The 27,534-nt window shown below is 36.0% G+C and overlaps 1 long non-coding RNA gene across 2 annotated transcripts in view; it reads left to right on the top strand.

Annotated features, from left to right (window-relative positions):
- Nucleotides 1-11,250, top strand: part of LOC123334003 — a 32,032-nt gene extending 20,782 nt beyond the window's left edge. Inside the window, exons 3-5 of one of the 2 annotated variants that reach the window (XR_006551705.2) lie at nucleotides 1,956-2,014; nucleotides 10,817-11,044; nucleotides 11,191-11,250. This is a non-coding gene — a long non-coding RNA (uncharacterized LOC123334003). The remainder of the gene's footprint in view (nucleotides 1-1,955; nucleotides 2,015-10,816; nucleotides 11,045-11,190) is intronic. The other variant, XR_006551704.2, reaches the window with a different exon arrangement.
- Nucleotides 11,251-27,534: the final 16,284 nt, after the last annotated feature.

Raw genomic sequence — 27,534 nt, forward strand, 5'->3', positions numbered from 1 at the left:
TCAGGGTCTTTTCTAATGAGTTTGCACTTTGCATCAGGTGGCAAAAGTATTGGAGTTTCAGCTTTAGCATCAGTTCTTCTAATGAATATTTAGGGTTGATTGTCTACAGGCTTGACTGGTTTGAACTCCCTGCAGTCCAAGGGACTCTCAAGAGTCTTCTCTAACACCACAGTTCAAAAGCATCAGTTCTTCATCACTCAACCTTCTCTCTGGTCCTATTCTCACATCCATATGTGACTACTGGGAAAGCCATAGCTTTGACTACATGGACCTTTTTTGGCAAAGTAATGTCTCTGCTTTTTAATATGCTGTCTAGCTTTGTCCTGGCTCTTCTTCCAAGGAGCAAGCCTCTTTTAATTTCATGACTGCAGTCACTGTCTGTGGTGATTTTGGAGCCCACGAAAATAAAGTCTCACTGTTTCTATTGCTTTCCTAACTATTTGCTGTGAAGTGATGGAACTGGATGCGATGATCTTGGTTTTTTGAGTGTTAAGTTTTAAGCCAGCTTTTTAACTCTCTTCTTTTACCTTCATCAAGAGGCTCTTTACTTCCAGTTCACTTTCTGCCATAAGGGTGGTGTCATCTGCATGCCTGAGGTTATTTATATTTCTCCCAGCAATCTTTTTTTTAATTAATTTATTTTAATTGGAGGCTAATTACTCTCCTGACGTGATGGACATGAGTTTGAGTAGGCTCCAGGAGTTGGAGATGGACAGGGAAGCTTGGCGAGCTGCAGTCCATGGAGTCTCAGAGAGTCTGACACGACTGAGCGACTGAACTGAATTATTTTACGATATTGTGGTGGTTTTTGTGATACATCAATGTGAGTCAGCCACGGGTGTAAATGTGTCCCCTCACCCTGAACTGCCCCTCACCTCCCTTCCCACTCCATCACTCTGGGTTGTCCCTGAGCACTGGCTTTGAGTACCTTGCTTAATGCATTGAACTTGCCCTGGTCATCTTTGACATCTCCTGGCAGTCTTGATGCCAGCTTCTGGGTCATCCAGACCAGCATTTCACATGATGTATTCTGCATATAAGTTAAATAAGCAGGGTGACAATATACAGCCTCGATGTACTGCTTTCCCAACATTCAGCTAGTTGTTGTTCCATGTCCGGCTCTAACTGTTGCTTCTTGACCTGGATATAGGTTTCACAGGAGGAGGTAAGGTGGCTTGGTATTCCCATGTGTTTAAGAATTTTCTACAGTTTGTTGTGATCCACACAGTCAAAGGCTTTAGCATAGTCACTGAAGCAGAAGTAGATGTTTTTCTTGAATTCTCTTGCTTTTTCTATGATCCAACAGATATTGGAAATTTATCTGTGATTCCTCTGCCTTTTCTAAATCCAGTTTTTACACCTGGAAGTTCTCGGTACATGTACTATTGAAGCCTATCTTGAAGGATTTTGAGCATATTCTTGCTAGTATGTGAAATGAGTACAATTGTGTGGGAGTTTGAACCTTCTGTGGCACTGTCCTTCTTTGGGATGGGAATGAAAACTGACCTTTTCCAATCCTGTGGCCACTGCTAAGTTTTCCAAATTGCTGGCATATCGAATGCAGCACTTTAATAGCATCATCTTTTAGGATTTGAGATAGTTCAACTGGAATTCCATCACCTCCGTAGTGGCTGTACCAGTTTACATTCCTACCAACAGTGTGGGAGAAATCCCTTTCCTCCACACCCTCTGCACCATTTGTTTATAGATTTTTTTGATGTTGGCTATTCTGACTGGTGTGAGGTGGATCAGGTGGCTTCACAGGTGAATTCCATCAAATATTTAGAGGGGAGTTAACATCTACCCTTCTGAAACTCTTCCAAAAAGTTGCAGAGGAGGGAACACTTCCAAATGTATTTTATGAGGTCACCATCACTCTGATACCAAAACCAGACAACAAAGAGATAACGTAAAAGAAAATCAGTGATGATGGCCTCTCATTTTCTTTTTTTCAGCAACTGTCACTGATGAACATAGATATTCATCCTCCACAAAATATTGGAGTAACCAAAAGGTCTGCTCAGTTTTTTCCATAAGATGGCTCTAGTAGTATTTAATTGTGTTTGACTTCATTTGAAACAATTACGTTACAGTATAATTCGACAGCTGGCATATCAGTATGCATTTATAAAAAACTTATCAAAATTGGTAATTTTTTGTGTAGCCATTTTAATATTAATGAGGGAATAAAAAAGCAACATTTTCAGCACATTTTACTTTAATATTTCAAGAAAAGCAAAAATGATACTGAAACACAGCAAAAAAGATTTATCTAGTGTATGGAGAAGATGCTGTGACTAATGTGTCAAAAGTGGTTTGTGAAGTTTTGTGCTGGAGATTTCTAGCAGAATGATACTCCCTGGTCAGGTAGAGCAGTTGAAGTTGATAGTGATCATATTGAGACATTAACTGAGAACAATCAATGTTATACCACACAGGAGATAGCTGTCATACTCAAAATATCCATATCAAGCATGGAAAATCATTTGTACCAGCTAGGTAATGTTAATCTCTTTGATATTTTGTTTCCACATAAGTTAAACAAACAGACAAAAAACCTTCTTAACTGTGTTTCTGCATGTGATTCTCTACTGAAACTTAAATTTCTATTTTTAAAACAAATTGTGACAATGAAAAGTGGATACTGTACAATAATGTGGAACAGAAGAGATCATAGGGCAAAAGAAATGAGTGACCAGCATCCACACCAAATGCCAGTCTTCATCCAAAGGTGATGTTGTGTATATGGTGGGATTGGAAGGGAGTTCTCTATTATGAGCTCCTTCCAGAAAACCAAATGATGAATTACAACAAGTACTACTTCCAATTAGATTAGCTGAAAGCAGCACTCAATGAAAAGCTTCCAGAGTTAGTCAACAGAAAATTCATAAATTTCCATCAGAATAATGCAAGACAGCAAGCTTCTTTGATGACCTGGCAAAAACTCTCATAGCTTGGCTGGAAAATTCTGATTCATCTGCCATATTCACCAGACACTACACATGCGGATGTCCATTTAGTTTGGTCTTTATTCTCTTCAGTTTCAGTTCAGTTCAGTTCATTTGCTCAGTTGTGTCCGACTCCTAGTGGAAAAAAAAATCTCAATTCTCTGGAAGATTGTAAAAGGCACCTGAAACAGTTCTTTGCTCAACAAGATAAAAAGTTTTGTGAAGGTGGAATCGTGAAGTTGCCTGAAAAATGGCAGAATGTAGAGGAACAAATAGTGAATACATTGTTTAATAAAGTTTTTGGTAAAAATGTCTTTTATTTTTATTTTTTGACCAACCCAATACTAGCAAATTAAATCCAACAACACATTAAAAGGATCACACACCATGGTCAAGTGGGTTTATCACAGGGATGCAAGGATTTTTCAATATCTGCAAATCAATCAGTGTGATACACCACATCAAAAAATTGAAGAATAAAAACCATATGATCATCTCGATAGATAAAAAAAAAGCTTTTGACAAAATTCAGCACCTGTTTATGATAAAATCTCTCCAGAAAGTGGACATAAAGGGAATCTACCTTAGCATAATAAAGGCCATGTATGACAAGCCTATAGCAAACATCATCCTCAATGGTGAAAAACTGAAAGTGTTTTCTCTGAGATCAGGAAAAAGACAAGGATGTCCACTCTTGCCACTATTATTCAGCATAGTTTTGGAAGTCCTGGTTATTGAAATCAGTGAAGAAAATGGAATAAGGGGACTCTAGATTGGAAAAGAAGAAGTAAAACTGTCACTGTTTGCAGATGATATAACTATACATAGAAAACCCTAAACATGCCACCAGAAAATTACTAGAGCTAATCAGTGAATTTAAGTCAAAGAATATACAATTAATGCAAAATAATCCCTTGTAGTCCTATACAGTAACAATGAAAAGTCAGAAAGAGAAATTAAGGAAATAATCCCACTCACCATTGCAACAAAAATAATAAAATACCTAGGAATAAACCTACCTAAGGAGACAAAAGATCTATATGCAGAAAACTAAGATACTGATGAAAGAAATCAAAGACAACACAAACAGATGGAGAGATATATCATGTTCTTAGATTGGAAGAATCAATATTGTGAAAAATGACTGTACTACCCAAAGCAACCTACCGATTCAGTGCAATCCCTATCAAACTACCAGTGGCATTTTTCACAGAACTATAACAAAAAATTTCACAATTTGTATAGAAGCAAAAAAGATCCTGGATAGCTAAAGCAATCTTGAGAAAGAAGAATGGAACTGGAGGAATCAAGCTCCCTGGCTTCAGACAATACCACAAAGCTACAGTAATCAAGACAGCATGGTATTGGCACAAAGACAGAAATATAGACCAATGAAATGAGCTAGAAATCCCAAAGATAAACCCATGCACCAATGGTGAGCTAATCTTTGACAAAAGAGGCAAGAATATATAATGGAGAAAAGATTGCCTCTTCAATACATGGTGCTGGGAAAACGGTACAAAGAATGAAATTAGAATACTTCCTAACACTATACGTAAAAATAAACTCAAAATGGATTAAAGACTTAAACATAAGGCCAGAAACTATAAAGTTCTTAGAAGAAAACATAGGCATATACTCCTTGACATAAATCACAGCAAGATCTTTTTTGATCCACCTCCTAGAGTAATGGAAATTAAAAACAAAATAAACACATGGGACCTAATTAAATTTAAAAGCTTTTGCACAGTAAAGGAAACCATAACCACTTTTCATTAAACAGACAACCCTCAGAGTGGGAAAAAATAATTGCAAAAGCAGCAACCAACAAAGGATTAATCTCCAAAACATATAAGCATTTCATACAGCTCAATGTCAGAAAAACAAACAGCCCAATCAAAAAATGGGCAGAAGATCTAAATAGACACTTCTCCAAAGAAGACATACAGATGGGCAAGAGGCACAGGAAAAGATGTCCAACATGACTCTTTATTAGAGAAATGCAGATCAAGAAAAGATTTAAAATCAAGCATATGCGGGGAGTTGATTTAGAATGACAGCAAGATATGGCGCTACAGAATGGGAGTGAAAATGAAACAAATTAGTAAATAGAACAAGAGGTGTACTTTGTGCAGACCAATTGGGATCTTTGTAAAACTAAAATTAAATTTAAAAAGAGAAGAAAATGACTATTGTTGACCTAGAAATGATATATTCTTGACACTGCTATAAGGGAAAATATGTTGTGCAAAATGTAATTTGCATACTATTTCAGAACAAGCACAGTTGTAAAGTGAGACATACTCCTCATATTAAAAGTATTGTCTTCTTTTGTGCTGCAGAGAATATGCAATTATTAGTGACAGAAGAGACAACATTTTTCTTCCATATCTTGTGTTGTTTAGACTTGTACTTTAGTGTTAATTTCAGCAAATATATTAAATTTCTCATTTCGAAGCTAACTGACTTTCATTTCACTCTATGGAAATTCTCTAGGTTGGGGCACACAGATGGAAAGGAACCAGAGAGGTTATTCCTCCCCTTGCCAATCATAGAAGTGAATTAAATGACCTCCTGATACAAATACATATAAACTCTCTTTGTAGGTGTTTAAAGGTACTCTTTCTCAGACTTTAGGACAGAAATACATTAGTTTGTAATAGTACAAGTGGTAACCATGTTTATGGTGTAGCAGTAAAAGCAATCATAATTCCAACGATAGATTAGGGAGTGGACTAACCCCAGGTCCCTAAAGTCTGACAAGTATACAGTAAATCCTCAGGTAGATCTATCAGCACAATGATGACAGGGGCTTATATAAGACTGAGCTAAGGTTTCTTCTGGGCTTGCATCCAAAGGCCAGGAATTGTAGAGAAATTTAACCCTCAGTAATTAACTACTAAGTCAATAATTATTTGAGTAGGAAAGGGTTAAAATCAATGTCAGTCTTTGCATACTGCAGGTTTTCTATTTTCAGAACCTATCATCCAAAAAAAAAAAAAAGCAACAACACACAACTCTAATGCCCTTAGCAGATGGATCTGTGTTATTGCAGAACAGGGACCTGGAAAGTCTCCATATACCAAGCTATAAATATCCTTTTGACATTTATTATCCTCACTTGAGTTCAGGTGCTTAAATACTTGGACTGAAGTCATGTTTGTTGCAGAAAAAAAGCTGATCTTTAAGCATGCCTTGTCGCTGGCTAAATTATTAGCAACAGACAAAGATGGAGGGTAAGTACTCCGGAGCAAGGGAGTCTCCCACTTAAGAGAGGTCATGGAACCTTTAAGTCAAATTAGTTGAAGTTTAGATTCGCTTGTAGTACAAATTCCCAAACACCTCACCTCAGACAATTTGATGGATCACATCCCAGCAACTCCCCACCAACCCCCAACTTTCCAAACATGTATCTACGAGTGTGGTGTTCTGTGGTATTGAATTTTGAATCCCACCACTGCCAGCTGCACTGGATTGTACATTCAAAGTCCAATGGATCTCAATTCACTTTGCCTTAAGGGAAGTGTAGGATTATGTAAACCAGGAGATAATAACCACTATAAAATCCATCTAATAAAATAAAACCGAACTAAAGGTATCAACATAGATTAACAGTCCCTCTCCATTTAGGACTGTGGACTCCTCAAGTGTGGTTATTTTGTGGTTCAGGTGAGGATTTAGTAGTATTGTTCTTAATTAGAGACCACTTAATTCTCTTAGGGATGATTATTTGCAGCCTGGAAAAGGATTTGTTCTGAGTGGAAAAGAATCCATGCATGACTTTGTCTGGGATATTACATAACAAAAAATTTGTTACATTACATAACAAAGTCTTGCAGATATATCCATCCAAGAGCTATTCCAAACCCTAGCCCAGAGGACCCAGAACAGTGTGAAGCTGAAGAAGACCCATAGGCCTCCTCCTTTATCCTGTTCTTTCCCAGCATGAATGACCCCTTAGTGGCTTTCAGAACAAGCTGATTCGGTGTGGGGCCACACCGATGCATTTACAGGGCTTGGAACTCGGCAACACATTTTAAAGGGATATTGTCAGAATACGTTGTCTAGAAAAGAATGAGGGGCCTAAAATTTATGAAATATAAACATAGTCAAAGAAGTTGGACTTCTCTTTTCCAAACTAAACATCAATAAGTTATCACAGTGCTAAGTGGATGCTCAGAAGCCAGATTGTCTACTTTCAAATCTTAATTCTTCTACTTAGTAGCTCTGTGACGTTGAGGAAGTTATTTACTTCTTCTGTACTTTCAGCTTCTTCATTTGTAAAAGGGGGAAAAATAATAGTGCCTAATATATAATGTTGCTAGAGAATCAAATGTTGCAAGAGAATCAAATGAATTAATAATAATAAAATGTTTGAAAAGTATTTGAACATAGTAAGGCTTATCAGTGTTTGACAAGCAAAGGAAAAATATGTAAAGAGTTTTCAAATATTCAAGAAACTGTAATACAGAAGTGTAAGTAGGCTTGTATTTGAGTTGCTATAGGTTAAGGGTTCTTAATTTGGGCATCTGTGGAAAAATTTCAAGTAGCCCTCCAAACCCAACAAAGTATTGGGTTGGCCAAAAAGTTCATTTGGGTTTTTTTGTGAGTTTTGTATATACATATACTTTTCTGGGGGTAAATGTTCATTGCCATTCTTTATATTTCCAAAGAATACCATTACCTTAATCATTGAAAATTAAACCAAGTGAATGAAAGTTTCAGGGAGTTCCACTTCGGCTTATAGGAAAGGAATTATTCTTAGACTTTAATGATCAAAACTCAGTGGGTCCTCTTGGGAAAATTGGAAGCTGTATCTCAAGAACTGTTTATTTTTATGCTAAAAGAACACATTTTGGGGGTTGGAGGGTCACCTGAATGGAGTCTCACTATCAGAGGCCTTAGAGGTGAGATAGAGCTCAGGATTCCTGGCTTATACCCCTTTCTTCCTCTTCCCATATCACTCCTTTCCCATAATTGAAAAATATGTGTCTCCTGGATCTTGGCAATTTTTAAGCTGTAAGGTTACATAGTGCACCTTTGCACCAATTACTCAATGCTAAAGCCAGTCCTGTTACTCCCTCGTTGAAAATTTTCTGGTATCATTCCAATGACTAAGTAATTTTTTGCAAAGAACATAAATCCAATTATAATATTACATCATCCACTCTTCCATCTGTACTTCTTACTTAATAGAGTCCCAATCTTTCATTAATAGCTAATTCAAATGTTATATGCTCTGTGAAGTCTTTCTTAAGTCCTCTAAAAAGAGTTAGCTGCTTTGTGTTATGAATTCCTATGATTATTTCATTTAAATCTCTACTGTAGTACTCTTGATCTAGCTTATCTCCCATATTATAATAGAAATACATGAAAGGCTGAGACTGTACATTGTTCAACAGTCTATTCCTGTGGTAGACATTGCTAGGTACCCACCACATATCTTTTCCCTACTCTTCCTTACTGAAATAATGCTTTCTGGACTCCCATGCAGCTAGAGGTAATCATGTAACCAATGAGATATAAAAGAAGGCCACATGATTGGGTTCTGGCTAAAGGAATATTAATTCAAGTGTTGTACCATGCTTCCTCCCCTCATCATAAGCCCCGCACCCACCCACCCATGCATGATCTTCTGTTTGCTCTTTTTCCCTCTACAATGACCTTGACTACATGTTGAGGATAAGATAGGAACCTTGTTTCCTGAATAACTACCTCATCCCCACTAGCCACATTTTTGTGTGTGTTAAACTTCTAAGGAGAAGGGGATGACAAAGGATGGGATGGTTGGATGGCATCATGGACTTGATAGACATGAATTTGAGCAAGCTCTGGGAGTTGGTGATGGACAGGGAAGCCTGGTATGCTGCAGTCAATGTGGTAGCAAAGAGTTGGACACAACTGAGTGACTGAACTGACTGAAACTTCTAAGACATGCTGCTTATTTGCCAGAGCAGCACAGCCTAGCATACTCTAACTAACATTCAAAGGTTGACAAAGCAGAAAGCTGAATTCTAGTTCCTTGGTAACAATCTGGAACCCCCATGATTATCTCTAGACTTCTTGTTGCAAATAAACTCATATCTGTAATAGTTTTTCTTTTATTTATGACTAAATCAAATACCTTCCTGTTACTATTTTCAGTGTTCATGAAACAGTAAGCAAGAAGCTCCTAAGAAGACATACAGTAATATTATTTCTGAGTTTTAATTGAGAAAGAGTAATATTTTAAGTTATTTAAAAGTAAAATCTATCAAAGAAAATAGACCTGAAGCTACAAAAAAGTTGGTTTAAAAAAAAGAGAGTAAATACCGTGTGGGATAAGAAACCAGAATATGAGTCTGATACAAAATGAACTGGGGTAAAGAAATAAACAAAGGAAAAAGGAGAAGAGTAGAAATCAGCATGTTATGTTTCAAAAGTTGGATCTAGATCTAAGGTAAAGATGTTCTCAAGAGAATGGAAAGATGCTGCTTATAGAGAGACCCTTCTCCCTTGAATATTTCAAATCCCCACATGTAAAGGAAGTCAGGTCCAATGTAGCAAGGAACTTTTGAAATATTTGATGTCTGGGGTGGATTCACTAAGGCTTGCTGTTTTTCTTATACCCACAGTTGGAGTTCTTTCAGAAAACTTAAAAAACCATTGGTAAAGGTCCTTGTAAGACTTTTTAAGCATCAAAATAGCTATAGACCTGTGAATAAAGCTAAATGTGATTTTGAGGCAATGAAACTCTTGAGTCCTGGAGTACAAATTATGAGGCTTTGGCTCTGAAGGAAAACTGCATATACAATTCACTGAAGCATGGGAATATTCAGAAATTTAGTTAAGAGGGATCAGAGTTTAAAAAGCAGAGCAGAGGCCCTAATTTGGGCCCAAGTCTTTCTGTTCTCAAATTTGTGAAACTGAATCTCATTTCTTATGAATTTATTATCAAATCTACGTGGATAAAACATATACGTTACAATGTTTATTACATAATCTTGGCTAACTTTAAAGCTTCACCACATATCAGAAAAGAGAGGCTGACCTCTTTGTACCATAAACAGCACCATCTATTGAGAGAGATGGCTGCTTCCTCAACTGGAAGAACCAAATTTTATGGACAATCCAAGCATAGTATAAAGAAAGGTGGTTGTTTTCTGCATGTTGTTAGTGAGTCATCCCCAAAGTGCTACTTGCCACTTACTTTTGGTATCCTGATCTTTGAAAGAGGGGCTATGGATTTTTTTGTGTTCTGTATCTAAATCTTCAAATAACTATGTGATGCTCTCCTGTGCTTTACATTGTCTTCTGGACAATTTTCCTAGTGCTGGCTCAGAGGTGGATTCATTCATTCCTTCAGTAATTATTTAAAAATCATGAGCTATAGGCCAGGTATTGCCACAGGTGCTAATTTCATTCCTTCAATAATTATCTAAAAATCATGAGCTATAGGTCCAGTATTGCCTTAGGGACTAGGGATAAAGAAGACTAAGGCAAAATTTCTACCTTCAAGTGGCTTAGAATGAGGAAAGTAGAGAAGAAAGAGTGATGCCAACTGTTCCTAATATGGTGTATAGATTGGTATATGACAGACCAGGATAGCCCACAAGCTTGGTACTAATAATATGCTGAAATTAGAAAGAGGATTGAGAGATAGAGAAGAATTTTGATGATTCTGATTTCTTAGATCTCATTGGTTAGATGTTTTTCACAGTCCACAAATGAGGAGAATGCAGAGTTAGCTGCTGAGTCAGGCCTGTAAGCAGCTGCCCAAGGCATCAGTCTATAAAAGATACTAAAACGCCACTGTCATAAATTTTAGCTATGGGGCCAGTTAATGACTCAAGTTTTCACATGCAACCCCTTAAATTGGTGTTTTCCAGGTAAATTGCTCCCAATGTTGGTAAATGATATAGCACATGGAAGAGGAATAAAAGCAGCCCTTCACTGATGCCACCCTCCTTCCTTTGAGGAATGATGGGAAGCATGCATTCAAGTTGCAAGGTGTAGCTACAAGGTGTCTTGTCCCCAAGGCTGAAAGCAGATATGAGTCACCTGCGGCCAATACCTACTGTCAACTACAATTCTGAACTTAACTAAAGTATGGCAAGGTGCTGTTTACCTAGAACATGTGATGTGTTTTATTTTACTAGCTAAAACTTAAACATCTTAATGTGTTCATTAAGAGGTCGATTGATTGAAAAGAACTTAAAGAGAGAAAAACTTACTAAGTTTTTTTTTTTTTTTTTAATTTCAGAAGATGTACTCTGCTTTGATGCTGCTGCTGCTAAGTCGCTTCAGTCGTGTCCGACTCTGTGCGACCCCAGAGACGGCAGCCCACCAGGCTCCCCCGTCCCTGGGATTCTCCAGGCAAGAACACTGGAGTGGGTTGCCATTTCCTTCTCCAATGCATGGAAGTGAAAAGTGAAAGTGAAGTCGCTCAGTCGTGTCCGACTCTTAGCGACCCCATGGACTGCAGCCCATCAGGCTCCTCCGTCCATGGGATTTTCCAGGCAAGAGTACTGGAGTGGGGTGCAATTGCCTTCTCCGCTGCTTTGATGAGTGAAAGTGATTTAGTGAATGTATTTCTGTTTCTCCTATTTTAGTATACATTTTCCTGAATATAAAGTGAAAAATAAAATAGAGCAACACTCAACCTCTGCTATATCAGAATATTACTTTAAATATTTTGTTACTAAAAGTTGATTGATTGCAAGACTTTGTTTTTCTTTTTTTTTGGTAGAACTGACACTGCAAGCATGCACAGCAAGATAATATTTGACTACTTGCTGACATGACTATAATCTTGCTAGGTGGCCTGTTGCACTAAATTTCACAATATGAAGCCAAATTATATTGCAGGAAATATTTACAAAAATGAACAGTGAGTTTATTTGTCCTCACAATTCTAATTATACCTCATTCTCTGCTTCAAATATTACAGAAAAAGTGCTAAGGAATTTTATTTGTAAATCTGGCATGTGGTTTTAGAAGCATTTAGAATAGCTCATTAAGATGGATTTACCTACAATGTTGTAGAGATTCTATGTGGATAAAATATTCACTGACATGTTAACAAAGTTTATTTCCAGAGTAATTTTTGTTTACTTTAAAACTCTATCACATGTGTGAAGAGGGAGTCTGACCTATTGGATCTAGAAACACCCATTCAAATAGCATCTCTTTTATTTGACACTATCTGTATAAAATGTTACTATTCAAAAAGTGGTCATAAAATACTTTGCTCACCTATAAATAAAAAAACGCTTAAAATACATTTTTAAAAGACTACATCCAAAGAAGTGAAACTTCATCCTTACTAATAGGTAATTTATTTTGAAGTGATGAAAACTATAAAATAAAAGACAATTTCAAAAATATCAAAATATTTAATTTTTTCAGGTGATATAGGAAGTCTCTTTATCATAAAGATATGAGTATATAGTGTTTATTAAGTCACTTTCTCCCATAATATCCCATTAAATATTGAACAAATAACTTTAAAATATCACATTAAAGGAGTCTTTGAATATTAGCCTGTCTGATGTTGGTTAGAATTGGAAAAGCCAGTTTTTAGAGAGAGGAGAGAAATGATTTTGGACATGACAATTTAAAGATACTCAAGGGAAAAAACAATAAAGATACTCAAGGAATATAAAAATGAAGACACCAAGAAATTATGTAGTATAACTACAGGACAGCATAATGGTTAACAACACAGACACTGGAGCTTCACTGTTTGAGTTCAATTTCTTGCTTTGTCAAGTACCAGTTATGTGACCTTGGGAAATGTATATAGCCTGTCAATGTCTGAGTTTTCTTCATCTATAGACCTTTTGGGTTGTTACTGGATTAAACTAAGTAATATTTGTAAAATTCAGTGTCTCGAACATAGAAAGTACTGTTTAAGTACTTGTTGAATAAATATATGTGGTCTAGAACTTGGAATCGAGATCTGGACTGGAGGCAGGAATGTGAAAGCCATTGGCACAGGGTGGTAGCTGAAGCTCTGAGATAATGAAGAGTAACACCGACCAGAAATATCAAGTCAACTGACTGTCATGGGCCAAAAACAGATTCTTCAGGAATGCTAACATTTAAGGAGTAGCTACAGTTACTAGTAGATTCAGTCAATGAAGCCAATAAGGAAAAGTCAGAGAAAGCAAAAAGCTAAGGAGAGAGTATCGTTGTCAGAAGTCATAAAATTAAAGAATTGAACTAGGAATAGACAACAATGTCAGATGCCACACAAAGGCACTGAAAACTGCTTACTGGATTTAACATTTCAAAAAATATTATGGTTGTTCTATGAAATGGGTTCGGTTGAGTGAATCATTGCAGCTAAGACATACTGCCAAGTGTTAACTAGTACGAGAGAGTATGAGAAAGTAGGTAGACGTGTAGGCTGTTTGGAGGAACATGCTAAGAAGAGAACCAAGGCAGTGACTATAAGAAGATTTTTGGATTAATAATAGTATTCATTTATTATATAGTATTTCTTTTTCCTTATTTTTTTCTTTTTTTTGTCTGAATAAGCTAGTTTTTATTGAAGAAGTTTTATAAGCACTAAGAACTTAATCAGGGTTGGATGAGATTAAATTAGAATGTGTTTCCTTAAGGAAATCTTTAGGTGAATTTTATTTTATTTATTTATTTTTTAATTTAATTTTGTTTTTAAACTTTACATAATTGTATTAGTTTTGCCAAATGAGAGGTACTTGAGACTGTATATGGTGTTTGAGGAGGGTGATCATAGAAAGGAAGAGAATGCAACCATTGGAGCAAAGTCCTGAAAGAAACAAGAAGGGATCAGATAAAGAACACAGGTAGATAAATTGGTCTAAACAGGAGAAAGAACCTATTCTTTGAAACTAAAGGAAAAGGAAGAATGGATGCAGATAACTTTGGGAATGGGAAGCTGCAGGACTACATATCTCATCAGTAACCTGTACCACCCCGTGTGAGATACAGGGCTGTGATCAGTAGCTTCCCATGAATTGATGAACTAGGGCATAGGCAGATGTTGTTGATGAGATAAGCAGACTTTGAGGCCAGATTTATGTATATGTATATACAAGGGCCATCCATGTATATTGTGAGGCTGCCAGTGATGACAGGAGTTACAGTGGAAAGTGAGACAAGCAAATGACAGCACTGAGAACTGGTACAGGTGATAGTCAGATACCAGAAGCTTTACAGGAGGAAAGGTTTTTATATGCAGGTGGAAACATTTATGTCTTCGGTGTTGTGCTGGTCATTTTCTGTTTGTTCCTTCCCCCATAAAATCAGACTGGCTTGTAAATTAATTTTGCCAAGGTGAGACATTTGCAGGAAATTGGAGGGCAAGGGAAGAGATAGGTTGCCCTCTTTTTCCCCTGCTCACTCCTTTATTTCAGCATACTTCCAGTAGTAGCCAAGTCCTTCTAAAAGTAAAGCTCCACATCTTATACTCCCACTAGGTTCCATAAAAATGTTCCTTTCCCTTAGCCCTAGGGATGGTAATGCCTTTCTATTTTTGCTAATCTCTGCATCTCTTAATGTTCCTTATTTCACTCCATAACCTGCCATTTCTAAGCAGCCATGTCATTTAGTCGATACAGTTTGATTCTTTTGCCTGCTGCTCCCCTCAGTGATACAAGAGGCACTCAGGAGTTACACCTTATTTAATGGCTGAAAGTATGTGAAGTGTGGGAGAACCAGCATCTTCCACTTCAGAGGTATGCAGAAGTGAAGTCAATAAGCTGTTTCAGGAAACCTCAGAGAAAGACTTCACACTAAGTTGGACAACATTTGCTAAGGAGTAACAAGATCAGAGTTTTAGATTCCTATTTATTTATTTTTTAAAAATATTCGTGCAAAGCTGATTAACAGTGTTGTTACTTCACGTGTACAGCAAAGTGATTCAGTTATACATATACTTGTATCTAGTCGTTTTCAAATTCTTTTCCCATTTAGGTTATGATATAATATTCAGCAGCATTCCTTGTGCTATACACAGTAGGTCCTTGTTGATTATCTATTTTAAATACAGCAGTGTGTGCATGTTGACCCCAAACTCCCAATCTATCCCTCCCCTCCCCCATTCCTTCCTGGTAACCATAAGTTCTTTCTCTAAGTCTGTGAGTCTGTTTCTATTTTGTAAATAAATTTACTATATCTTTTTTGTTGTTGTTAGATTCTGTGTGTGTGTTGGTGTGTGTGTGTGTGTATATATATATATATATAATTCTGTATATGTGATACTTATTTTTCTCTGACTTCACTTAGTATGATAATAAATCTTGGGTTGAGAGAGGCAGAAATCAATTAGAAGTGGCTACTCTATTAATAAAAGTAGAAAGCCAAGGAAAAGCAAATAGTGCTTCATGGGTTAAAATAAAAACGAAGAATAATGACATAACTGAGAAACAGGAGTAAGAACTATCAAGTATTTGAAGAGAATTAACAACAGGTGGTCTTAATCTGCTATGGGGTGGGAACTGGAAATTGTCTATTTTGTTTATCATAAGCAAATTATTTTGGCTAGAGACCAGAGTTAATTTTCTCCCTTCTTTGTTTGCTCAGGTTTCTCAGCCAGCGGGTTATTGTGAAAAGCTGTTCTAGTGTTTGCAGGCCTCTTGCACTCAGGAATGACAATATAGTCAGGAGTTGGATACTGAATGACAGGGTATAGCAAAACAACAGCATGGTCTTCTTTACTGTAAAACCCTGGTGATAGCTCAGTAGAAAGTTAGTGAGTGTAGAAAGAAAGAGAAAAGGATTAAGAGTTGCTAGTTTATTTCCTTCTTTTCCTTTGTTTTATAAAAATGATCGGTGAAGTTTTGTTTTAATTTTTTGATTTTGGTGGAGGAAGAAATAAATTTGGAAGTGCAATCAAAGATCTGTGATTCCAATACTAGAATTCATGGATGTTAATATTTCAACATTGTTGCTTCAGATATGATACTTTGACATTTTTGCTTGGCTATAATTTATGTGTAACTGTTGGCCATTTGTCTTCTTCGGGGGAAAATATCTATTCAGGTCCACCACCCATTTTTAATTGGATTATTTAATCTTTTTTCTTTTGGCCTGTGTTTGTTCCTTATATCGGAGAAGGCAATGGCAACCCGCTCCAGTACTCTTGCCTGGAAAATCCCATGGGCAGAGGAGCCTGGTAGGCTGCAGTCCATGGGGTCGCTAAGAGTCGGACACGACTGAGCGACTTCACTTTCACTTTTCACTTTCACACATTGGAGAAGGAAATGGCAACCCACTCCAGTATTCTTGCCTGGAGAATCCCAGGGACAGAGGAGCCTAGTGGGCTGCCATCTATGGGGTCTCACAGACTCAGACACGACTGAAGTGACTTAGCAGCAGCAGCAGCAGCAGCAGTTCCTTATATATATTAAATAGTAACCTCTTATCAGTTAAATGTCTGCAAATATTTTATGCCATTCTGAAGGTTGATTTTTCATTTTGTTGATTGTGCTTTTGCTGTGCAGAGCTTTTTAGTTTGATGCAGGTCCTACTTAACAATTTTTTGCTTTTGCTGCTTAAACTTTTGGTGTCGTAACTAAAAACTCTGTTGCCAAGACCAATGTAGAGTGGCTTACTCCTTGTGTTTCCTTCTAAGAGTTTTATAGTTTCAAGTCTCACATTTAAGCATGCAGTCCAATTCAAGTTAATTTCTGTGAGTGGTATAAGATAGGGGTCTATTTTTATTCTTTTGCATGTGTTATCCAGTTTTCCCAGCAACATTTACTGAAGAGACTCTCCTTTCCCCATTGGCATTTTTGTCAAATATTAGTTGACCTTGTATGTATAGGTTTTTTCTGGGCTCTTTCTTCTGTTCCATTGATGTATGTGTCTTTTTTCTTTTCTTTTTTTTAAATTCAATCAGGCCCTATATGCCTTTTGACAGTAGAGTTTAATATATTTACAGTAAAGTAATTATTGCTAGATAAGAACTTAATACCATCTTACTGTTTTATGGTATTCCGTAGTTCCCTTGTTTCTTCCCTCCTCTTTTGCTGTCTTCTTTTGTGAACTGATGATTTTATATAGTGGTATGCTTTGTTTGATTTCCTTCCCTTTATCTTTTGTGTGTCTACTGTAGGTTTTTGCTTTGTGGTTACCATGAGACAAACATAAAACATATTAGATACAATAGTTTATTTTATATAGATAACAACTAAAATCACATATAAAGACTCTACCTTTTTATTCTCCCCCAACTGCCCAAGTTTTATGTTTTGTTATCACAGCTGACATCTTTTAATATTAATATTGCATATCCATTAACAAATTATTATGGCTATAGTTATTTTTAATACTTTTGTCCTTTAACTTTTATACTAGAGTTGAGAGCTTAACATAACACCAAATCACACTCTGAGTAGTCTTAATTTGATGATATACTTATCATTGTAAGTGTGCTTTATACTTTCAAATATTTTCATGTTACTAATTAGAATCCTTTTATTTCAGTTTAAAAAACTCTTTCCATCATTTCTTGTAAGACAGGTCTATAGTGGTGATGAATTCCCTCAGCTTTTGTTTTTTGGAGAAAGTCTTTATTTCTCCTCCATTTCGAAGGAGTACTTTGCCAGTATTCTTGGCTGACAGGTTTGTTTGTTTGTTTGTTTTCCTTGAAAATTTCAGCACTTTGTATATATCCTTACAATCTTTCCTGGGCTGTGTGGTTTCTATTGAGAAATCCACTGATAACTTTATGGGAGTTCCACTGTAAGTGAGGACTTTCTTCTCTTCATGCTTTTTTTTTTTTCTTCTTTTTTTTTTTTTTAATTTTAAATTTTATTTTATTTTTAGACTTTACATAACTGTATTAGTTTTGCCAAATATTCTGTTTGTTGGTGGGAGGGATGTTCAAGTGGGAGGGGACATGGGTAAACCTACAGCTGATATGTTTGGTAGAAACCAACACAATACCATGAAGCAATTATCTTTTAATTACAAATAAATAAATTAAAATTCTCTTTGTTTTTTTATATTAGACAGTTTAATTATAATGTGATTTGGAGAAGATTGTTTTGGGTTGAAATTTTGGGTGACCTATTAGCTTCTTGAACTTGATATGCCCGTATCTCTGCAAATTTGCTGTTCTCAGTCACTATTTCTTCGAATAAACTTTCTGTACCTGTCTCCTCTTATTTATTTATTTTTTGTGTGTGTGAGTGTTGATTAATTTTGTTAAAAACATTTTTTGAGAACTATAAAAAGTCATTAAAATCATCTAAGAAAGAAAAATAAATAGAACAGAATCTTAAAATGCAATAGTAGTAAGGAATTCAGAAAAATAAGAAAACACATTAAAAGAGGAAAAAACTTCAGGGTAATGAATTGCCTGGGCACCTTTTCCAATCCCATATAATATGAACACTAGTGTTTTTTGAGACTGAACATGAGTGAACTTCAATACTTAGACAGTATATATTTCTTGATAATTTTCCCCATCTAACATGTGTGTCAACTATTTCCTTAGGCATTTATGACAAATGACTTTGTAAGGCTTAAAATTTAACTGTCTGCTAATTTAATACATGGGCAAGACAAGCATAAAAGTATAGGGCCTATTTTTTAATTTTTAAATTAAAAGAGCTTTTCATTTAAAAATAATTTCAGACTTATGATAATGCTCAAAAACAGTAGTAAAAGTTCTCAAATAACAGTAATCTTGATTCTCTAAATGTTAACATCTTACATAACTATAGTACAACTATCAATATCTGAAAATTGACGTTGGAACAATAGTATTATCTATAGACTTTATTCATATTTTACCAATTAATGTCCTTTTTCTGGTACAGGATCATACATTATTTTTACTTTTCATGTGTCATTTAATCTAGATAAGTCCTCCCATCCTTCTTTGCTTTTACATTAGTGCTCTTCTGGCCAGTTTTTTTTTTTTTTTTTTTTTTTTTTTGTAGAATATCCCTCAATTTGTGTGTGTCAGACATTTCTTCCTGATTACCTCAGAAGTTATGATGTGTTTTTCTCAGTGTGGCATCAAGAGGCACATGAATAAGACTTTTCCCATTACTAGTGATGTTAACTTGATTAAGTGACTTGATTAAGGTCATGTTTGCCAATTTTCTTGTCTCCAGAGTTACTGCTTTTCCTTTTGCAATTAGTAAGCATCTTGTGGTAAGGTATTTTGAGACTATGAAAGTATCCTGTTTTTCACTATACTTTTACCCACTAACTTTTAAAAATCTATTGATGATTTTTCTCTAAAGCAATTTGTTTGCTAAATAATATTTTTCTACTTAACTTCATTTCTTTCTACATTCTTAGTTGGAATTTTAATGTAAGGAAGAGAAATTCCTCCTCCCTTGTTTGTTTATTTATTCAATTATATCACCATGGACAGATAGATTCTTACCTTATTCTGCAAACTATAATCTGTTACTAACTTTATTATTTTTCTTTTCAAATTATCTTAAATTTGGTAATCAGAAGTCCTGTCTATTTGGGTCCCTTTGACAAGTTCCCACCATTTTTTCAGTACTTCCTTACTTCCAGGTCATAAAATGCTCTAGGCTTATGTTTTATTTATTTATTAATTTGTATTAAAATATTTTTACTTCTAGTTTTATTGAGATATAATTGACTAGGCTCACGTTTTTCTTTCCTTGCCCCAACCTTTGAATCAGCTTTTTTTCTAAGGACTCCTGTTGCCTTTTATTGGAGAATGATATTTGAATCTAGTATCTGGGTGTTAGACCTCCCTGGTGGCTCAGATGGTAAAGAATCCACCTGCAATGCAGGAAATCTGGGTCAATCCCTGGCTTGTGAAAATCCCCTGCAGGGGGCCATGGCAACCCACTCCAGTATTCTTGCCTGGAGAATCCCATGGACAAAGGAGCCTGGAGGGCTACAATCCATGGGGTCACAAAGAATCCGACACAACTGAGAAACTAACACTTTCGCTTTCTGGATGTTAGGGATGTTCATGGCTCCTAGAGTGTCATTGCCCCCCTCAGAAGAGAGATTTAGGAGTAATGTAAATACCTAAATTTAGGAAATATCAGGAACACACCTATAATTGAACAAGTTGTTATTGCTTACTGCAATGAGGGAGGTTGCACATTATGGAGAATCACGAGTCATTTTAATAAGAGGATGTTAGAATGAGCTTATTATAATATTTAGACTCAGGCCAGGTGTTTTGGGGAAGGATTTGAGGAAGTGGGAGTTTGTTCTGGAATGGATATTGTCAGTGAGTAGGGTAATTCACTGGGAATCTTAGTAAATGTTATCTAAGAAGAGAGAAGTCTAGAGGATGGTTAAAACTATAATTTGAGAAGAAGCAGTCAACATAGTAAACCAAATTAGGTGATGTTTAGTTACTTTTGCAGTTTGCACAATGATCTTGTTTTTGTCTCTGCTTAAACAGAAGTTTTGCTAAGTGGTTTGTGTGTGTGTGTTACCTTTGGATGCCATAAGACAGTCACAGAGTGACTCTGTCTGAGTGGTCTGTGAGATTATTTATATTCTAAGGAAAACATCAGGCCTAATTATGAGTGCCAGCCAGTATCTGGATGTCACGGGCCATGTTTCTATTTTTCAGTGTAGACATCCTCCCTGTCTCCCGCCTTCCCTTCCTTTCTTCCTTCCCTCCTCCTGTTATCCATCAGTCTGTCTTCTATCTAACTTAAAACCATAAGTTCGTAATGATACCTCCAACTATAACTTTAAAATCCATATTTCAAAACAGAACTGAGCTTTCCAGAGAAAGTGGACAAAATTTATCTTAGTGGAAAGTTGTGAACTTGTGGGTTAATGAATAGTTGTCCATAATAAAAGACAACTCTCTAAATATATAGACATCGCACTGTTACTGTAAAATGTTATCTCTTTGATGGTTGGAGCCTGAGTTTTCCTTTACAGAGTTAAGTGTGTACCCACTAGGTCTTCTACCAGTTTTTTAAAAAACTTATTCATTTTAATTGAAGGATGATTACTTAACAATATTGTGATGGCCTCTGCCACACATCAACATGAATCGGTCACAGGGATATGTGTGACCCCTCCCTCCTTTGAGCCCCCATCCAACTCCCTCCCACCTCCTCCCTCCAGGTTGTCATGGAGTACTGGCTTTCAGTTCCCCACATTATACATCAAACTCGCACTGACTATCTCTTTTACAGATGGAATTTATATGTTTCAATGCTATTCTTTCAAATCATCCCATCCTCTCCTTCTCCCACTGTGTCCAAAAGTCTGTTCTTTATGTCTGTGTCTCCTTCGCTGCCCTGCACATAGGATCATAGGTACTATCTTTCTAGATTCCATATATATGTATTAATATACAGTATTTGCCTTTCTGTTTCTGACTTGGACTTCCTTGGTGGCTCAGGTGGTAAAGCGTCTGCCTACAATGCGGGAATCTGGGTTTGATTCCTGGGTCGGGAGGATCCCCTGGAGAAGGAAATGGCAACCCACTCCAGTACTCTTGCCTGGAAAATCTCATAGACGGAGGATCCTGGTAGGCTACAGTCCATGGGGTTGCAAAGAGCTGGACACGACTGAGCGATGTAACTTTCTAACTTTCACTTTCTGACTTACTTCACTCTGTATAGTAGGCTCTAGCCTCATCCACTTCATTAGCACTGACTTTAATGCATTCCTTTTTATAGCTTAGTAATATTCCATTGGGTATATGTATTTCTACCAGTTTTTGATGATGGATGTAGTTAGCCATATTTGAATGGATCCCTTTTACTATGAACTCCATTCCCAGTGGCCAGCTCCTGGGGCCTTGTTTATGACCTTGCCACACTGCCCACAGTTAATAAGATTAGAAATGGGCAGTTGGACCTTTTAGGTCTTTTCCCTGGGAGTTTAATATTGGGTCCAGGAAGGAGATTCAGATATCTTTTGAGACTAGAAGTGTAGTATGGGAGGTAGGAGAATCAGCAAGCATCTGTGATTTGTGATGTGGACCAGAGAAAAAGAGAAGGCCAGTCTACACAGAGAGAGAAGAAGAAAGCAGATATATGAGGAGAAAAAAGCAAAGAAAGAGTCTTTCTAACCTTCTAGACCTTGGTTCAATTACCTTTCCAAGACTCCTGAACATTCCTATCCTTGAATAAGGATGGCCATGAGACAGTTCTTCCTTCTTTATGGGTTTAATTGGTTGTGCTTAGATTGGTTTCTGACATTTGCAACCAAAAGTCTTCTAATGAATAAATAGAGAGGATGGTATTACAGTAGTTACAGTGTGCCAGAGATAAAATTATAAAGAAGGAAATTCTGAAATTATCGAGATCTCACACTTCAGTCTTCAGAAACTTTTTCTCAGGAGATGGCATTCCTGTGTATCTATTTTGCTTGGTAATTTCTAAATAGCATTTAATATTTTATAAAACTATAAAATACATTTAATTATAGAAAATATATTACTCATAGAAAACAAATAACAAAGTAAAAGTCTGCCAAAGAAAATAAAAGTCTGTCATAGACTGTGGTGTTTTAACTTTTAGTAATATATTTATTTTAAACAAAGTTGAGGTCATCCTAAATTCAGAAATTTGAATCATTCTTTTCTTCCTGTTAACATTGCACCATGAATTTCCTCATGAGTTTCAAAATATTCTAGTGGCTGCATAATATCCTACTATATGGCTGCTGCATGAATTATCTGATAATTCTCTTAGCATTGAATGTTTCTCTGTATATTATTTTCTGTAACTTTATCTATGATTTCATTAGAATAGATTCCTAAGGGTAGAATTACTTACTAAATCAAAGAGTAAGAAATTTTAAAACTAAGTGGATGAAAACAATGACAATACCCAAAAGGAAACTGGCCAAGAAGATGGCAGAAACCTCAGTGTTGCCTTAAGCAGAGCTGACCTGATACTCTCTTGTAATAACAAGAGGGAGAAATACAATTCTATCTTACTGAAACCACTTTATTGTTTTTATTTTTGTAACAGCAGCCTAGAATTCACCTAATTTCTATTAGATGGCCTAATGTTTTGCTAAGTGATTTTTGAGTCTAAATACTCCAGATAAAAAGAACATTAGATAAAGAGAACTAACACTATTTTGTATGTTACAAATATTTCCTCTAATTTATTACTTGCCCTTTAATGTGGTTTGAGAGATTTAAATAAATAAAAAATAAGTTGTGGTACATATACACAATGGAATATTACTTAGCTATCAAAAAGAATGCATTTGAGTCAGTTCTAATGAGGTGGGTGAAACTGGAGCCTATTATGCGGAGTGAAGTAAGTCAGAAAAAGAAACACCAACACAGAATATTAATGCATATATATGGAATTTAGAAAGATGGTAACAACCATCCTATATGCAAGGCACTGAAAGAGACACAGATGTAAAGAACAGACTTTTGGACTCTGTGGGAGAAGGCAAGGTTAGGATGATTTGAGAGAATAGCATTGAATATGTATATTACCATATGTAAAATAGATGACCAGTACAAGTTTGATGCATGAAGCAAGGCACTCAAAGCTGGTAGTCTGGGGCAACCCAGGGGGGTGGGGTGGGGAGGGAGGTGGGAGGGTGGTTTAGATGGGGAGACACATGTGCATCCATGGCTGACTCATGTCGATGTATGGCAAAAACCACCACAATATTGTAAAGTGATTATCCTCCAATTAAAATAAATTAATTAATTAAAAAAAGAACAAAGTAAAACTGTAAAAAAAAATAACATTTTTATATGTAAAGATCAACCATTTCCTTCCTGCTTTATTTTATTGATTTACACTGAGCTAGTCCTGTTCTGGCCCTTGATCAAGTATTTTCTTCCAGTGGGCCAAGTGAATTGCATCAACCAGGCCTACATACACATCCATATATATATATATATATATTTATATAAATTTATATATAAATTAGGATAAAATAATAGCATGTATTAGTATATTAGCGTGTCTTTAGACAATGTAATTATGGGTGGATTTAATTTTTTCCAAATTATCTATAAATTAGTATGCATTAGTTAAATCAGAAGGAAGACACTTAAAAAAATAGTACAATCACAGATTATATATAAACAATGTGGTGTTATTGGCAGGAAGTGAATAGGGAGAAAACTCTCCTGCGGAAAGATGTCCAATGATTGGTGACCAGAGGAAAAGAGAATGCAAAAGGGAGAGGCGTCAGACCAGATATAATGTTTTATAATGCTCTGAGGAGGAATAATCCCAGGGAAAAACTACTTAAGAGAAAAGATGTTTTTGAAAATGGAGGGAGTGATTATGAACTAAGAATTGACAAGTGATTTCCAACTATTTTAGATTTGTAACTGAGAATTGATGTTCAGGAAAATATTTCTTTTTCCCTATTTCATGTTTATTGTTATATTTAGTTTATAAAATTCAGAAAATAAACACTGGATAGGAAAAAGGAAAAACTTGAACTCACCTAGATATTATTTGTAGGGAATCATGGTTGACATTTTGGTGAATATCCTCTTACATGTTTTCTAAGTAAACAAATACAAATTTGAACATATATGTCAACTATTTATTTTTGCAGAAAAGAATCATATTGAACGTTGTTTCATCACATTTTTATTGCACCATAAATGTTACATTTAAATAGAAATTGCTCTATTTAAATGAAGCTAAGCTGAAATTAAATTGGTTTTAAGAACGTCATGACATTTCTGGGGTGATTGAAAATGCATATGATTTTTAAAGCAGGGCTGGGACTCCTGAAATCAGAAAAATCCAGACAATGACTAAACAGTCTAGTGGCTTTGCTGACACCACTATTATAGTTCCAGAATTCTCAATTCAAAACACATGAATGAATGGAGCTTAAAAAGTAACCGGATCCTAAGAATCTCTTCTGTTTCCTGGTTTCATATATTCAAATTAAAATAATTTTTATCACAAAAATATATACAAAGAAGAACCTTGGTAAAAGTAAGCTTGCGTTTTCTGATTTTTTTTTCTGGTTAAGAGTTTCTCCTGCTTCTAGCCTAACTCAACTTTAGCCAGACCTAACTCTAAGCCATGTGACGAGTTAAATAAAATGAAACCCAGAAGAATTTATGCAGTAAACAGCTTAAATAGTCTTTCTGCAGAAAATTAGGAGTAAAGTGAAGAGAATGAAGCTAAACACTATAAAATTCAAGTCTGGGTGGTTCTCAGAGTTGCGTTAAGACCACCTGATCAGCATCATTTATGAAAATGCAAATTCTCAGATACTGCCTTCTCCCTGCTCCATTTAGTGAAGTCAAGAAATTTAGTCCTGAGATGAATCTTTTTTTTTTCAGTTTTATTCAGGTATAATTGACAAATAAAATTGTAATATATTTAAACAAGTTATAAAGATACACATGTATACACACATATATATTTTTATGTGTATGTGTGTGTATATATATATATACACCCTGTTTTTTTGTGTGTGTGAGAACACAAGTTACTCTTTTAGCAAATTTCAGTTGTCTAAAACAATATTATCAATTATGATAACCGTTTTACATTTTGGATCTTAAGACTTTATTTATCTTATAACTGAGAGTTCGTACCCTTTCACTAACCTCTCCCTATTTCCCCCATCCTCCAGCCCCTGACAACCATCATCCATTTTACTTTGTGCTTCTATGAGCTCAATTGTTTTCAAAAGATTTCATATATAAGTGATACCATGCAATATTTGCCTTTCTCTGTCTGGCTTATTTCACTTAAGACAATGCTAGGTTCATCCATGGTGTTGCAAATGGCAGGATTTCCTTCTTCTTCTTTTTTTTTAGGTTGACTATTCCATTGTGTGTGTGTGTAACTACACTACATTTTCTTTGGCTTCCCTGGTAGCTCAGCTGGTAAAGAATCTGCCTGAAATGCAGGAGACTCCCATCAATTCGTGGGTCAGGAAGATCCCCTGGGAGAAGGGATAGGCTACCCGCTCTAGTGTTCTTGGGCTACCCCTGGTGGCTCAAACAATAACGAATCAGCCTGCAATGCAGGAGACCTGGGTTCAATCCCTGGGTTGGGAAGATCCTCTGGAGAAGGGAAAGGCTACCTACTCCAGAGAATTCCATGGACCTAGGAGCCTGGCAGGCTACAGTCCAGTCCATGGGGGTCTCAAAGAGTTGGGACAGGACTGAGTGACTTTCACTTTACTTTCACATTTTCTTTTTTTTTTTAATATAAATTTATTTATTTTAATTGGAGGCTAGTTACTTTACAATATTGTATTGGTTTTGCCATACATCAACATGAATCCGCCACGGGTATACACGTGTTCCCCATCCTGAACCCTCCTCCCACCTCCCTCCCCATACCATCCCTCTGGGTCATCCCAGTGCACCAGCCCCAAGCATCCTGTATCATGCATCAAACCTGGACTGGCGATTCATTTCATATATGATATTATACATGTTTCACTTTCATATTTTATTCATTCATTCATCCACTGATAGACACTTAGGTTGTTTCTATATCACAGCAATTTCAAATAATGCTGTAATGGACATGGGAGTGCAGATATCTCTTTGAGATAAAAATGGCTTCATTTTTTTTGGATATATACCCAGAAGTGGGATTGCTGAATCATGTGATAGCTATATTTTTTATTTCTTGAATAACTTCCATACTATTTATTTATAGTGGCTGTACCATTTTACATTCCCACCAGCACTGTACAGGTTTTATTTTCTCAATATCCTCACTAGTATTTATATCCTGTCTTTTTTTATAATAGTCTTTTTTTTTTATAACAGATGTGAGGTGATACAGCAATGTGGTTGTGGCTTGCATTTCACTGATGGTTGATGTTGAACATCTTTTCATATATCTTTTGGCTATCTGTATGTCTATGCAGTTCCTTTGCCCATTTAAAAATCAGGTTGTTTTCTTTCTTGCTATTGAGTTGTATGGGTTTCTTGTATATTTTGGATATTAAACTCTTACTGGGTTAGATGATTTGAAAATATTTTCTCTTCCATAAGTTGCCTTTTCATTTGGCTCATTGTTACTTGAGATGTACAGAAGCTTTTTAGTTTGCTATTGTCCAACTTAGCTATTTTTACTTTTCTTGCCTTTGCTTTTGGTTTCAAGTCCAAAAAAATCATTGCCAAAACCAATGCTAAGGAACTTATCACCTGTTTTCTTTTAGGAGTTCTACAGTTTCAGGTCTTACATTCAAGTCTTCAATCCGTTTGAGTTGATTTTTATGAGTGATGTAAGTTCAGGGTCTAGTTTCATTTTTTTTCCCCTGCCTGTGAATATCTAGTTTTCTCATGGCCACTTATTGAAAAGGCTATCCTTATGTTCTTGGCTCCTCTGTTGTAAATTAATGTATTATATAACCACGGGTTTACCTCTGGGCTCTCTACTCTGTTCCATTGATCTTTGTGGCTGTTTTTATGCTTATATGATAGTTTTTTTTGCTTACTATAGCTTTGTAATGTAACTTGAAATCAGAAAGTGTGATGCCTCCAGCTTTGTTCTTCTTTCTCAGGATTAATTTGGCTATTTGGGATCTTTTGTGGTTTCATACAAATTTTAGGATTATCTTCTATCTCTGTAAAAATGCCATTGGAATCTTGATCGATATGGATTATGTTGAATCTGTAGATCATTTTGGGTAACATGGACATTTTAAC

This window comes from Bubalus bubalis, chromosome 6, assembly GCF_019923935.1.
Source record: "Bubalus bubalis isolate 160015118507 breed Murrah chromosome 6, NDDB_SH_1, whole genome shotgun sequence".
NCBI lineage: Eukaryota > Metazoa > Chordata > Mammalia > Artiodactyla > Bovidae > Bubalus > Bubalus bubalis.